Source organism: Phyllostomus hastatus, unplaced genomic scaffold (assembly GCF_019186645.2).
Source record: "Phyllostomus hastatus isolate PE091 unplaced genomic scaffold, TTU_PhHast_1.1 phas_scaffold_28, whole genome shotgun sequence".
Lineage (NCBI taxonomy): Eukaryota > Metazoa > Chordata > Mammalia > Chiroptera > Phyllostomidae > Phyllostomus > Phyllostomus hastatus.
Genome location: NW_025334022.1, coordinates 20,029,994 through 20,042,413, shown reverse-complemented (window position 1 = coordinate 20,042,413; position 12,420 = coordinate 20,029,994). Strand labels below are relative to the sequence as shown.

Here is a 12,420-nt window from a genome sequence, read left to right as displayed (position 1 = left end):
AACTCCTTTAGAAATAGACAGCATGGGCTGAAGACTCTCTCTTTTTTCTAAAAATATCTTTCTGAGCTTCCACATTTGTTGATTTTTATTCACAAACTCTTTTTCAACAAAATTTCCAACCCCATTCCCATCTTCAGTGTGATCATACAAATGCTAAAGTGGCAGAAAAGTCTAGAATAAATGCATCAGAGAAGAGGTAAAGCTGTGAAACTGAGTTGCATGTAATAGGTCTATGAGGATGGGGGAAAGTGTCACGGAAACAAAACAAAGTAAGACAAAGTAATTGGAAGGTTTTAGCTAACATTCTTTCAATCATCTTTATCTCTTGCTCCATGTTTAAGGATTCGCATGAACTCAGTGTAATTGAAATTTCCCTTTTTGTCAGTAAGTGCTACAATTCATCTACTTCCTCATCTGTAAACCCATCTCCCATGGTTGTCAGCAGCTCTCTCAGGTAATATTCCTGAGTGGTGTCAGTTGCTTTTTCATCAAAGCAAGCAAAACCATTTATGATGACATCTTCTGGATCTGTCCCATTTAACTGCTCACCAAACATCCTGAGGAACATGGTGAAATTTATGGGCCCTGGAACCTCATTCATCTTGGCATCAAGGTATGCACCCATTGGATTCTTCCCTAGAGAAGCAAGCATATCATGCAAAACTTTCTTGTCAATGAATCCACCTCTGTTCTGATCAACCATGTGGAAGGCCTCTTCAGACTTCCTGAATCTGTGACTGGTCAAACATGGAGAACACATTAGATGTTGCATGCTGGGGGTGCTTCTTGGTAGTCTTGGTCTTTGCCTTTTTGTTTGACATGGTGGCTGTTTAATTCACTGCCCGGGCTGCCCTGATGAGACAACAAGTGACCATGACAAGTACTCTGGAGGTTTCCTCTTTCAGCTGACTTCTGTTTTCTCATGGCCTTTGCTGGTCCCAGGTGTCCACGCCTGGAGGAGGAAGCTTCTGGGTGAACATAGGTGACACTGTGGGCCTGAGCACCAGAGTCAAGGGAGGGGACGCAGTCTCTGAATATGCTCAAATCTCCCACACTTGGTTCTGACTGATCCCTGCTTGAACAGGACAGCACAGTCTCTTAGGCTCAGAGTGAGTGTGTGTCTGTGTGTATGTTTGTCTACCTGTACCAGGGGAGCCTAGAGGCCATGACTGTCTGTTTTAAAGTCCAGTCTCATATTTCCATCCCCGAAATGCCCCCTGTGCCTCCTCCCCCAATGTCTCCCTGTCTCTCCTCTGCACTCCCTGCCTTGTTCCTACATATCATGCACCCTTACAGTTGCCATTTTACTGCCCTTTTTATACTCAACAGAAACCACATAACTTCAAGTGCTCTTTCACTAAATAAATCGGTGGGGGGTGTTGTTGTTTTTTTTAAAGATTTTATTTATTTATTTTTAGAGAAAGGGGAAGGGAGGAGAAAGAGAGGGAGAGAAACATCAATGTGTAGTTGCCTCTCACGTGACCCCTACTGGGACCTAGCCTGCAACCCAGGCATGTGCCCTGACTGGGAATCAAACTGGCGACCCCTTGGTTTGCAGGCCCATGCTCAATCCACTGAGCCACACCAGCCAGGGCAAATCAGGTTTGGTTTTGTTTTGTTTTGTTTTAAAAAAGGTAAAGCATTTTCATCATCAGAAAAAATTCTCTCATATTCATGTCCCTTTGCAGTCAATCCCACACACATGGGTAGACACTAATTTTATGTAAACATAATTAGTTTTTCTTATGCTAGAACTTCAGGTAAATGAAATTTCATGATTTTTGAGGTGGGCTTGTTTTGTTAAATATGATATTTTTAAGAACTCCATATTATTGCATGATTGATAATTCATTTCTTCATACTGCTTCAGGGTATTCCATTGTATGGATGTACTATGCTTTGTTTATCCATTTACCTATTGATGGAAATTTGGATTGTTTCTGATTTGAAGAGATTATATAAAGAACTGTTATAAATATTTGCACACAACTCTGTGTGGATATATATTTCCATCTCTGTTGGACAAACAACTAGGAATGGAATTTCTGAATCATGTGGCAGGTATACCGGTATGTTTAGTTTCATAAGAAACTGCCAAACTATTTCACAGTGTTTGTTCCATTGCACATTTCCACAAACAGAGTATGAGTGCTTCCATTGCCCTATATCCTGGACAACACTTGATAATACCAGATTTTTAATTGTTTCCATTCTCATGGAAAAAATGTGGATGATTATGTATATATGAAACATTATCTCATTGCAGTTTTAATCTTCATTTTTTTGATGTTTAACATCTTTTCATCTGCACTGGAATTTACTTCTTGACATACTTAACATACTTGGAGAGTCAGAAAATCATCTCTGAAGGAACCTGACTTTGGAAACAAAAATCCATGTTTGAATCCCAGATCTGACATTTGCAGTTGTTTGATCTTGGGTCACGATTCAACCAGTATGAGTCATAGTTAATTTACTTATAAAATGGGGATAATACTGTCTCACAGATAGATTCCACAGGTAGGTAATATATGTGGTGTCTAGCCCAATGCCTCTTACATAGTAGGTCTTAATAAATGGTAATTATTGGTGGGTGGGCTGGAATGGGAGTAAAAGGGAGAAAACTGTACTTCAAAAATGATTAAAATAAAAAAGAAATTAGAAAAAAATAAATGGTAATTATAATTATTATTGTAGAAATTGGTTTAAAATGTTTACCAGTTTTCCTTGCCAGGATATAGCCAAAGCTGCAAGCTTTACTGTAATCCTTTTGTTGGAGCTCAGGGATTTGTCTAAACTCCTTCATCCCTCGATTTCTTCTAGCGTTTTCAGACTTCACATTTTTAATGATTTCCCTAGTTTGTGTCCCACCATCTCACTAAAAGTCTCATAGGGAAAGTAATACATCTGTATTACATATTCTATACCCTCACCAACTACAACAGTGCAAACAATACTTGCTGAATGAAGTAAGTAATGAATATATATATCCTCCCTCTGTGTCTTACTTTTATTCATTGATGTACACATCAATTGATACTCTTGGTTTTCCATTTTAATTTCTCCAAGAGGCATAAGATTCTTTCTTTTGTAATTGCCCATGAATAAATCCTACCTCACCACCACCCAGACTAGAAATTCTAAATACTACCTTCTAGTCAACCTAAATCAAATATTCTGGTTCATGGTGAGCTAGAAAAAGGCAAAATCTTTAGTCACAATTCTCTGATCACCCAGGTCACAGCTTTTGCTAATTCCTATCACAAGCTGTAGTAAAATCATAAGCATAATTGACTCAAAAGCAATATAGCATTGTGGGAAGGAAGGGAGGGAGGGAGGGAGGGGAGGGAGGGAGGGAGGGAAAAGAAGAAAGAAAGAAAGGAAGGAAGGAAGGAAGGAAGGAAGGAAGGAAGGAAGGAAGGAAGGAAGGAAGGAAGGAAGAAAAGCTATTGCATAAAATGAACTTATGCTAGAGGTTAAACTCTACCACTTATTTGCTATATGACTTTTGGCAAATTATTTCATTCCTCTAAGTGTCAAATTTCTCCTCTTTAATGTAGGTAAAATATTAGGTAATCCATATAGCTCAGCATAGTTCCCAGCTCATAAGTAAACTTTCAATAAGTGTCAGAGGTGACTTCTCCGAAGAAGAAATGTTTGAGCTGAGATTTGAAAGATAAACAGGACTTGGCCAATAAAAGAAGAGGGAATTTCAGGGGAGAATGGGAAGGGTTTACAGGAACAAATTTAAAGGACACATGGACAAAAACTAGGGGGAGGGGCATAATGGGAGGGAAGTGGGGAGGGTGGGATGGGTGGGCTGGAATGGGAGTAAAAGGGAGAAAACTGTACTTGAACAATGATTAAAATAAAATTTTAAAAATGTTAAAAAAAGAATAGGAAAAGAGCACTCACTATAGGCAGAGGGAACACTGTGCAACAAGTTTGGGGTGACTTTTCACCAGTGTAGGTTTCTACTAGTACAAAGTAATGTTTAGCAACAGGTAATTGTGTTAAAAACCCTAATAAAGTTTCTTCAGATTAAGATAATAATAGCCATAGGGGTATATGGCAACTTTGTGAAACAAATCTTAATCCAGTACATCTGAACCAATCCAACTAAAATTATTAGACACTAACAAAGTCAACAGAACGCAGTCCCATGAGAATACCTCAAAAGAGCTGACTTTGTGGTACTTTTAAGCTGAAGCTATTCATTGCAAATTGCCTCTATTCTAAACTCTTAGCCTCTTTCGGCCAGAGCCTCACAGTTACTTCCTGAAAAATCCACACCCTCCATTTATATCAGAAATCTGTTACCAGTACAAACAATATCTCCCAGCAGACACCAACATACATTCTTGCCATCTTTAGGCCAGGGCTCCTGGAATCTTGGTGATAGATTCTCACGTACAAATGTTGAAGAGTTTCTCTAAATCGCATTTATGACTACAACATCAGCCTGGTGCCAGAGCCCACACATTTGCCAAACAGGCCTATTCCATAGGGCTAATTTCATGGCCAAGGCTCTTCACTAGTATACAGATGATAGCTGTATATAAGAACTGTTACCATGCTACAGAAAGGTCATCTCCTTCCAATATTATCTAGATTATAATAAAGCTACCATTTGAGAATAATAGCACTTCTTACCTCTTGTACAGAATTTTTAATGGTATTCATAAAATTAAATATCTATAACATTGCCAGTAACTTAAAAAGGTGGCAAGCAGAAATGGACTTCCACATTCACTTTCTTTTTTCTAAATGTAATCTTTATTGTACTTTTTTCAATTACCATTTAGTCCCCTTATATGCCCTTTACCTAGCAATCACCACACTGTTGTCCATGTCCTTGAGTCCTTTTTCCTTTTTGCTCAATCCCTCTACCCCCTCACCTTCCCCCCTACTAGGTAACTTTGATCATTTGAATGCCTCATTATTGCCATTTGGCCTGTGCAAAGTCCCAATATTCTAGAAATTAATCTAAACATTTTAATAATATTTTTAAAGATTTTATTTATTTATTTTTAGAGAGAGGGGAAGGAAAGGAGAAAAAGAAGGAGAGAAACATCAATGTGTGGTTGCCTTTCATACACCTCCTACTGGGGACCTGGCCCACAACCCAGGCATGTGCCCTGACTGGGGATCTAATCAGTGACCCTTTGATTTGCAGGCCTGCACTTGATGCAGTGAGCTATACCTGCCAAGGCAAAACATTTTTTTTAAATAAAATGTTATCCCACTTCTGGGAATATATCTGAAGGAACCCAAAACATTAATTCGAAAGAATATAAGCACCCCTATGTTCATTGCAGCATTATTTACCATTGCCAAGGTTGGAAACAGCCAGGTGTCCATCAGTAGAAAGGCAGATAACACACCTATAGTACACTTACAAAATAGAATTCTACTCAGCTGTAACAAAGAAGAAAATTTTACCCTTTGCAACACTATGGATGGACCTGTTGAACATTATGCTAAGTGAAATAAGCCAGTCAGAGAAAGACAAATACCATATGATTTCACTCATATGTGGAATCTAATGAACAAACTGAACTAAGAGCAAAACAGAGACAGACTCAAGCAGGATGACAGCTAGCAGGGTGGGGGAAGTTAGGGGGTGGAGGGATTGAGCAAAAAGGAAAAAGGACTCATAGACATGAACAACAGTGTGGTGATTGCAGGGGGGTGGAGGAGTATAAGGTGACTAAATGGTAATGGGAAAAATACAATAAAGATTACATTAAAATAAAATGAAAAAAGACATAAAAATATTACATTATTCCTATAATGAGAAATGGTACTGGGTATTGTTCAGGGGCTCAGACTTTGGGATTCCTTACAAACCTGGATTCATATTCCAGCTCTGAAACTAATTTAGCTTTGCAACTTTAAGCAAATGAGAAAATCCCTCTAGGTTTCAGTTTCTTCAACTGTAAAATTTAGGTAACATTAGAACCTGCATTAAATTGTAATTGAAAGGATTAAATAATGCAAATAAAGCCCATAATGTCCTAGACAGTGCATAGCAAGAACTTGGTCATGTTAGCTATATTATATTGTTATTATTATCATGACTGTTAACATTCTAATTTCACAATTATATAGTAAAAATGGAAATGGCCAATTATTTTGGTATTCTAAGATATCTATAATATTTGATATGGTGTTGACATATTCTAAAATTCAGAACAAATGAAAATTAATTCAACTTCAAGGAAGACAAAAAGCAAACTCATCAAGATAATCTAATGATGAGACTATTTCAAGTCATAAGTAAAAGGACAATAACAATATGTGCTATTTTAGAAAACAAAAACGTGGCAGATTAAAATTAAGAAGCACATTTATCTATAGTGCATTGATTTTTACTCTACAAGGTATCATCTACAACAAGACACACACATGCAAACATCCCACACAAACTTAGAAGATGACCCCTCAGCTGGGCATTGTCATAAACAAGAATGCCCACTGTGTCTAGGCAAATCTTGCTATATTCTTGTGTGTGTGTGTGTATGTGTGTGTGTGTGTTAAGTACTTAGTTTCTTTCATTTAAAAAATCACCTGTAAAGCACGTACTATTTGGTCCCATTGACAGACAAGAAAACTATTTGTTAAGATGAAATAACTTGTCCAATGCCATACTGTCTTACAGTGATGGAGTCACTAAGTTACGTGACTTCAGAGAGCTTCATCAGTCAATCATCCCCAGTACATTTTTTAAATTTTTTATTTATTGACTTTGGAGAGAGAGAGAAAGAGAGAGAAACATTAATTTTGTTGTTCCACTTATTTATGCATTCATTGGTTGATTCTTGTATGTGCCCTGACAGAGAATCAAACCCACAACCTTAGTGTATAAGGACAACACTCCAAACAACTGAGCTACCCAGCCAGGGCCTAGTACATTTTTCCTGGCCCTCGTAGACCTCCACCCAAGACCACCACACTTCAAAGTGCTTCACTAAGCTACCAAATTTATCTTTGTATTTAGTTCACTGGATTCTAATTGTGTGGACCTGTGTGTCTCCCTAAAAGACATGAGCTCTTTGGTGTTGGGAGCATGTCTTTCAAACCTGAATACATGAAAGAAACACGTTAAGTGACACACAAAAAAGCAAGTAACTATTACCACTGGTCCCAAAACATATCTCTTGCCCTAGCTTTGCACACTCTCCAAACTACAGTTACTCCTACACCTAGCAGGAAGCTAGGTACTAAATTTCGGCCCCCTACTTGCCCTCTCAGCTCAGGGTCCTGGTACAATTATGAGTTCTCTTTCTGAATGGATTAACTGTCCTATAAGGTCAATATTATAAATTACCTCAAAATCTCTTGGGAGATAAATGTGGGTTTTATTTAAAAATGAATGCATGTGTATGTGACAATTTAATAAAATCTGAAGAAAATAAAATTTTAAAGCTGAAAAGATCCATGAGGCAGCTAGTTTACTTCTTCCTTTTTGCAGATGGAAGAAGTGAGGTCTATACCAAACTTGAAAACTGGTCCTTGAATATGTTTTGTGTTTGGCCCACAAGATTTTTTTCTTGATGATTCTATTGTTCTTTCTGAATGAAGAAAAGATACATACATTACATACATGCATTAATTACATGCATGTAATTCACATACATTAATTACAATGAGTTTAGAATTACAAAAACAGAAAAGTGTTGTTGTATTCTAACTTTCACAAATCTTAACCCTGACTCTGGCATTTCACTGAAGTATAGGTTGCTGGTTACGTGGCAAATTTAGCTTGATATTTTTGATCATGTAATATCTAATGAAAAAAATGAGAAGAAACACAGTTAAACAGGAAAGTTATGGATTTTTTCCACTTGTATTGTTTCAGGTGCCACAGAAAATCAGCAAATCCATGACACACCAGGCAGTAAGGCAGTATGCATGAGGCAGGCAGCCAGAGACAGGCAACAAAATCCAGAGCCAGAAACAGGAATGGGTGGAGGGCAGGTCATGAGCAGATCAGGCAGCCTCTTAGGAGCAAGTGTGAGCATGACCAGGATAGAGAGTCATGGCCAAATAGGCAAATTGGAAGCCCTACAGGGTTAAGAAAGTAGTCTACTGAGGAAAGGAGTAGGGAGAGCAGTGGCAGGGGAAGAGGAAGACTAAAGGGTGAAGGGATAGGGAGAGATGCTGAAAGCCAAAGGCAGAACAGGAACAAATTACAAATGGAGAATGCAGTCACATTGCGTCAGAATCAAGTGGACTTTGGCAGCTAAGGCAGGTCACTGTTCCAACTTCAGCTGTTCTCCTTCCCCTCCTGCCACGTGAATCTGGCCTGGGGGCTTGCAGCGGAGGCAATGGAAACAGCTGGCTAAGTAACAAGTGTGAGGATGAGAAGCTGAAACAGTTTCTGCAAAGAAAGAGTATGTTTTGCTTATAAAGGAAATTAGAAATGTGCTAAAGGAGGTATTTGAATATGAATGAGGTATTTGGGTCTTTCAATAACCAAAAGAAAATCACTCAATAGCAAGAATGCCTAAGCTTAAAAAGATTTAACTGAACACAAGCACACACTTCAGTAAATGAGTTAATGAACCACATAGCTAAACGTGCATGGCATTTTTGATTCATGCCTCAGTCTAGAAGCCTCCCAATCATCTCCCACCCTTTTTAAAGGGCAGAGAACTGTTTAACAACCCTTCAGTGTTCCAGGCAGCAAACAGGCTCTCAACTATTAATGGCAAAGCTGCCAGAAGCCAGACATACCTGGAAACAGATGAAAGGTCTCATTTGTTCACCTTCAACGTTACACTAGTTCCCACTCAGGATCTCTGAGCACATTACTGGAAATTTTTAAAACACAGTTACTGGTGTGAAGAGGTTTCTGAAAACATACAAAGCACACATTCAACAGGAAAGTCCACCTGAAAATCCTGTGGGGGCAAAACTGGATTGGAACATCACAGCATGCCTAGTTGTTGTTTGTTGTTGTTGTTGTTGTTGTTGTTGTTGTTGTTTTACAAAGACCAAAGCAAGTTCAAAGATTCAGAAATTTTCCTGAAAATGATAAAAAACAATATGTCAAATGAGGTTTCACCTTGCATGCAACTACTGGTTAGGAGTTGCTTCTAGAAGCCCCATATACCTGATCAACTTAGTGATGTCTACCATAGCCTAGAGAGGAGGGAGCAGATATGCACCATCATTTATAAATCTGTCATGCTTTGAGTCCTAGCCCATCTGGGCATACTACTTTCTTCCCTAGAGGTGCAAACTGGCAGCCTGTGGTCTGGGCTCACACTGAAGATATGCTTTGGCCCTCATAGTATTTTTTTAATTGTTTGCCAATTTTGAAAATGGCTCCCTGGCTGGCGTAGCTCAGTCGATTGAGCGTGGGCTGGGAACCAAAGTGTCCCAGGTTCGATTCCCAGTCAGGGTACATGCCTGGGTTGCAGGCCATAACCCCCAGCAACCACACATTGATGTTTCTCTCTCTCTCTCTCTCTCTCTCTCTCTCTCTCTCTCTCTCTCTCTCTCTCTCTCTCTAACTCCCTCCCTTCCCTCTCTAAAAAATAAATAAAATCTTTTAAAAAAAAGAAAATGGGAGATTTCACATTAAAATGAAAATTGATAGTTTCTCTTAAAAATGGAAATGTCTAGCAATTTAGGCCTGTCTTTCCAAATGGCTACTGTCATCTGGAACTAACTAGGGCTTGCCCCTTTAGATGAGATGTTCTCTCTCAGATTTGCCTTCTTTCACTCATTTACATTGCCTGTCTCGCCTCTGTAGGACATGAGTTTGTGACTCCCTACTCTATGCTTCTGTACTACTGTTACTTAATCAGACACCTCAAAGTTAATGAAGACTTTGAGGTTCACTGTTCCCTTTTCCACTTCAATTCTGTCATTAACAAGAATGACTTCACAGTTGCTGGGCTTGTTCAGCTTCCATAAGTCTTAACTCCATTTTGCCAACCTACTGTTGAGCAACAGAAATGTTCTACCTTCAAACATTTTCAATTGTAATACCCTAGTTTTTTGTTGTGGTGTGATTTGTTAATAACTGCATATTAGTAAAGACATTTCTGACTTTATTACCAACAAATCTACAGTTCCTTCTCAACCAGATGTTTATAATACCTTTACCCTTTCCGTATTTTCCAAATCTATCAGATTTTTCTGGATCTATTTTGTTCCCATGGCCCATTATGCCACTGCCTTGCTAGCAATCACTTTTATTTATTTTGTTTCTTTGTCTTCTCACACTTGGTCACCAAAACCCACCCCTGGATCAATCCAATCATTCAATTTCTCCACGGTGATTAACACTGCTGGATAAAATCACACTACAATTTCACAATCTCCAGTATCAATGAGCCCTAAGTCCCTAAATATCACCCTATCCTCTTCCCCTCCATGGCTACTTCAAAAAGTTGCCACTCCTCAAACTATATAGTCTACTCCCTCTTACCTCACTTTCAGAGGCAATTTGGCTCTCTACTCTGAGAAAATCAAGGCCATCCAATGAGACAGATTCCTCAGCTTGCTTCTCTACCACCTACAAACTTACTTCAATTTCCATGCATTCTGACCTCATGTCTCAGCGGGAAATCTGTCGCTCCTCCACTTCAGATTAATTCTTCCCACTTGACTGCCCACTCCCTTGACATTAGCCTATCTTCCTGTTCTTGAGCCCTGAATTTATTTGATCTTGTATACTCCTTCTCTGATCTTTAATAATTCTCTGTGTCTACTTATTCTTTTCTCTCAAAATATAAACATGCTCAACTACCTTTCAACTAAAAACAATTCTCCCTCAACCTCAAGTACCCTACTGGTTGCAATCTTACTTTACTGACACTCTACAATCACCAAATTTCTTGAAGAACAGACACTACTTCCTTGCCTTCCATTAACTACTCCATCTATTGATTTTTGGCTTATATCATCACAGCTTTGCTGAAATTGTTTTAAAGGCCACCAACAACCTCCAACTCCCAAATTCAGTAAGAAGTTTTTGCCCTTACCTTGTGTCATATTATAAGGGTACAAAATGAGTTACCCCAATATGTGCTTCTGTTATATGCAGATTATTTTGAGCTAAAGGCAACAGAGACCCTGCAGGCTCAAAAGAAACTTCTGTATGTGGGAAAGGGGGTTCATATACACATGCATGTTATTAAATTTGGTTATTTTCTCTTGTCAATCAGTGTGACATAAATTTAGTTATTAGACCAACTGGAAGAATTTAGGAGGAGGGAGGAACATTTCTTACTCCCTAAAATGTCTGCAACAATTTGCCCATTGTTGAATATTCCCTCTGCCTCCAACCTCTCGTCCTTTGGCAACCATAGTTTTGCTCCTACCTTTGTGGTTGTATCCTTTAACACTTCTAAAAGCACTACCTTTGTTCATCAGCTATGTCATAATTACCCAGGACTCCAATCTCAGCCCTATGCTCTCCTCATATTATACACTTTTCCTATAATCCGATGCACTTATACAAAACTTCAACTATTATCTATAGGCTATAGCATCCAACCCAGGCCTCTCTATCAAGCTCACAACCCACATATCCAAGTATGTCCTGGCTATCTCTATTTGCATAATCTAAAGGCACTACAAATTCCACATGTCTGAAACTGAACTCCTTCCTCTCCAATTCTAATCTCCCTCTCCATTAATGACATCAATACCTACCCAGTCTCTCAAGCCAGAAATTGACAAGTCGTTCTAAGGTCCATCCCTCTCTTCCCCACCCAAGTTCTATAATTCCAGATCTGAAAGTGAATAGTGCAAAGGAGAAACAGTGGAGATACCACCTTAGCAATAAGAGAAATAAAATCAGCCTGTAAGACCTGATTGTAGTTTGGCCCTGGGGAATCCATTCTCTTATAGCACTCCAAGTTGAAATTTCTGAAATGCAGATCTGAATATATCACTTTTTAAAAATAACTTTCCAAAGATTTAGGAATAAAGGCAAAGCACCAAGTTAGAACACAGGCCCTTCTCAGTCCTTACCAACCTTCATTTCCTGCATCTCCTCCATGTGCATTCTATGCACCAGCCATACTGAACTGCTTACATTTTCCTGAATATATTGCACAGTTTCATATCTGTACTTTCATTCATGCTATTCTTTTGGCCTAGAATTAGTCTACATTCCTAGTTATTTCTTCTGTATGCTTGGCTAACTCTTAACCTTTCTTTGAAGACTTAAATGTAAGTTCCTCCAAGAAGCTTTCTCTGACTCTTGAAGGGGAGCAGAATTTGCTACCCCAAAATATGTCTCTTTGGCATAAGGATTAATTTAAGCTGGTTATTTTTAAGAAAGAGCAGACCGAAGAAGACTCTGAAAACTGAGTGTAGTTACTCTTTTCTAAGAGACAATTACATGTGTAAGAGAAATCTTCATTTATAAAGGTGTCTTCCTTTCTGTGTCATGAA

General features: G+C 38.7%; 1 pseudogene; it reads right to left on the bottom strand.

Moving 5' to 3' along the window:
• Nucleotides 1-308: 308 nt before the first annotated feature.
• LOC123805168 lies at nucleotides 309-821 on the bottom strand (annotated as a pseudogene).
• Nucleotides 822-12,420: the final 11,599 nt, after the last annotated feature.